Below are 4,280 nucleotides of genomic sequence, written 5' to 3' on the forward strand. Positions count from 1 at the left end.
ATGATTATTTCAAGACATTTTTCAATTTTTTTGGATTATTTCAGGACATTTTTCAATTTTTTATGATTTATTTCAGCACATTTTTCAATTTTTTTTGGATTATTTCAGGACATTTTTCAATTTTTTATGATTTTTTTTTTCAGGACATTTTTCAATTTTTTATGATTTTTTTCAGGACATTTTTTAATTTTTATGATTTTTGCCCCCAGTGTCTAGCAAGGCAAGGAATATGACAAGTGAATAAAGGGAAGACAAAGGCCTTTTATCATGGAGACAATACGGATGCAATTTTCAAGGGCTATTGCGTGATGGTACAAGAGACTAGATATGACAATGTAAAGCAGTGACATGGCATGAGGGACATGTCAAGAGGTTTTTGAAACTATGTTTAAATTTTCCGTCCTTATGTCAGATCAAGATCAAGGGATAGAAAGAGTGTATGGATAGTGATAAGATGTGGATAGGATAAGCAAGACCAAGAATGGATAAGGGACATGGACTGAAGGTTAGGGTAGGATACGAGATAGTGGTAGAAAGTTGCAATAAGCTAGGGAATATGGATGAAAGGTTATAATAAGCAAATGGATAAAGACCAAAAGCTATGATGGACTAAAAGCTGCAAACAAGATGCATGATGCTCATGAAGATCCTCAGCCTTGTCAAGATCAAAGGTGGAAAGAGGAAATGGACATGAGGGACAATAGGATATGAAGGGTAATGACAGGGGTTCGATAGGATAATGAAGGGCAATAGGATATGAAGGAGGAAATCTGCCCCCAAGTGTGGTGTGTAAGAAGTTCATAGATTACGCATGGCGCATGTTTGCTAGGTTTTCATCATGGTACTTGCCCAAGGCGCCTGTTTGCCAGGTTTTCACCAGTGGACGAATTATTTTTCTTTACTTTTTTCTTTTCTTTTTTGTCTTTTTTTTTTTTTTGTATTTTGACTTTTTCCATAGAAGATGGACACATGATAGGGGATGGAAGAAGGACTCAAGCATCTTTTTTCTTTTTTGGATAGTAGCCTTGAAAAAAAAAAATGGACCATGACCTTTAAAAGTATGCTCAAAGACATTGGTAGGATAAGGACATGGAGAATAATATGAAACTAAGGCAAGGATTTATGCAAAGGATTGGACCAAAGGGATCGAAGGATGCAAAATATGCATTGGATAATGGATAGGGTATTGGAAGAACTATGCTTGAGTGGATAGAAATGTTGGCAAGATCGACATTGGCACACACCTTGAGGGGTGATGGACTGATGGAGGAAAAATGGATCTCAGATTGTGAGATTTGGATGGAGGAATAGCTTGGGATTTTGGGACATAAGGGCCCAAAATGGATGAAGAAGGTGATGGAGGAACAAATTTGAGAGGGTTGGATGGAGGAATAGCAACTTTGGATGCCAAGTTGGATATTTCTTTAGGCTTTTGTGCTTCAAGGAGCCGCTTAGGGATCCACATGGTTTTTGATTTTTCATGATTTTGTGGTTCCTTGGAGTGCATTGCTTGCACAAGGGATTTAGGAACCCATATATATTTTGACTTTGCTTTATTTTGCTCAGTGGGCCTTTGTGGCCTTTTGGATATTTCTTTTTCTTTATAGATCATATTGTTCTTTGTTTTGACATGTCGATTATATTGGACATGTTGATCTTTGAATACATGTGGATTGCTAGACTTATGACTTTTATACTTGGCATCCAAATTGCTTGGAGGGGGAAAGGAATGCATGGATGGATAGGAATGAAATGGATTTCTTTTGGATGACTGGATGGTTCTCAAAGATGTGTGCCTTTGCTGACCTTGCATAGAGGATGAATGGATATAAGGACCTAAGATGGATGGAAGGGATGATGGGGAAGGGATATGTTTGGATTGTGATGGAGGGATACCAACGTCTTGAGAGTGAGTTGTGTAGACATGACCCTTAATATCTTCTTTGATATTGAGGAGTTCTTTCTTGTGAAGGTCTACTCCTTTGCCTTTATGAATATTTTGACTTGTAGGATACTCTTTTCTTTGGGAAGAAGATGCGAGTCCATTATGAGGTGGATATGATATGAGAGAAATAATGAGATCTTGAAGTGGATCGGATTGCACCAAAGTGGAAGAACCCATTATGCATGTCGAGGGTTCATGAACATCTTGCACTGACACGTTAGAATCATGAGGGGGATTAGGATTATGAGGGGGACTAGGATTGTGTTGTGGACATGGTTCAATGACAGGCTCTTCAAGAGATGGAATGGGAGAAATAATGGGATCATCAAAAGAAATATGATCTTGTAGTGTATATGGAACATTAAGACAAGGAGATGGAGGAACAAAAGGATCTTGTGGAGGATTTAAAGGAATAATTTGATCTTGACAAGGAGGAAGATCATTGGAATCCTCTTTAAAGGTGCTTTTCTCTTGACTTTTAATGGGATCATCGGAAAGGATGGAAGGGATATCCTGATCTTTCTTAGGAAGTGGTATGCCAATGGGATTTGAAAGGACATTTTTTTATGAAATGGAAGGGGATTGTTTGGGATTGGATGGACTGGGATATCTTGATCTTGCTCGGGGAATGGATTGTCAATATGGCTTTGGATAGGATGGACAAGAATAGGGGAATCATCATGAGTTTCTTGGAAGATGAGATCCTGGTCAACAATTGGATGGGATGATAAGGTTTTGGGATCTTGATCTTGATCTGTTTTAACACACGTTTCTTTATGCTCTAAATTATCCTCTTGACATGGGGTTAGACTTTGGATACGCATGGGGGCTGACAAGGGATCAATGGTTTGGCATGAAGGAAATGCACTTTGAACATTTGTGATGGATTCTAGCAAGGAATCAATGCTTGAACATGAGGAAGAGGGACTTCGAATGGGGTCCTCTAAAACAGGTAATGGCAATAAAGTGCATGGTGGCATTGGGTCTTGTAAAACATGACAAGGATGTGCATCATGAATGGGATTATTTTGGCAATCAATTATGGATAGCTCTTGGATAATTTCATCCTTAGGTGTATTGTTTGATGAGGACAATATGGAAGGTTCTTGTGAAACTTCTAAAGATGTAGGGATAGATGCCACTGGAGAGTCAATTTGTTTGTGGGGAGATGAGGCATTGCTAGAGATAATTGTATTATCTTGATCTTCCTCAAAGAACTCACTTGGTAATTTCCTTAAGATCATTGCAATAAAGCCACCTTTCTTTCGAGGTTTTGACATAGTTGTATCTAGAATTTGAACTTGTTTGGCAAGGAGTTGGTTCTGATCTGATGTCATGTTTTGATATTGGACTTGGTTCAATTGTTCTGACATGTTTGAAACTTGGCTTGGTGTGTGCTGCAACCTTTGTTTTTGAATGTTTGGTTGTGGTTGTTGACATTGATATTCCACCATTGGTTGAACCATTTGTGGACATTGTATAGTTGTTTGGACATATTGTTGAAATTGGACCATTGGTTGTGTTGGTTGAATATGTTGGACAATTGGTTGTGTCTATTGGAAATGTTGAACAACTGGTTGAACCATTGGTTGTGATGGTTGAAAATGTGATTGATAGTAAACACCTTATTGTTCTTGTTGTGGAGGCACATAATGTTGTTGTCTCTTTTCTTGAAATTGTTTCATCATCTCTATTTGTGAGAGGAGAGCTGGTATGTCTGATCAGTTGATAAGAGATCTTACATCAATTGGCTCAATCTTTGGATTTCAACTTGGAAATTTTTGAAAATTTTTGTACATTTGTGATCTATTCTTCTCAATGTTTTTCACTCTTTGTTCCAAAATCTCATTTTCTTGAGCTAGCTTCTCCTCTAGTTTTTGTATTTGGAGACTTGTTTCATCATAAAAAGTTTGATCGATATTGCCTTGTTGTTGGGTTGGATAGAATTGTGATTGCATTGTCGGTTGATATGTCAAACTTTGTTGCATCATTGGTGCTTGGAACCTTGTTTCAATAGACATGTCACTATGCAATGTTTTTGGGATTTTTGATTTTAAAAGGATGATGTATGATATGCAACTAAATGCAACCTAAATAAATGAAAATGCAATCTATGGCAAGAATGCAACCTATGTTTTTGGTTGTTTTTCAAGATTTTGACAAACTTTTGAATGCAATTCTAAGAATGAGACCCTTAGGAAATTGAAAGGATGTCTAGACCTCAAAGGACAAAAGGACCAAGTGACAAAAGGACAAAATGACAATGTCTCCCCTAATATTCTTGGATACTAAGCTAGGTTTGACCAAATGACAATGATGACAAAAAGAAAAAAGT

The sequence above is a fragment of the Cryptomeria japonica genome, chromosome 10 (assembly GCF_030272615.1).
Source record: "Cryptomeria japonica chromosome 10, Sugi_1.0, whole genome shotgun sequence".
NCBI lineage: Eukaryota > Viridiplantae > Streptophyta > Pinopsida > Cupressales > Cupressaceae > Cryptomeria > Cryptomeria japonica.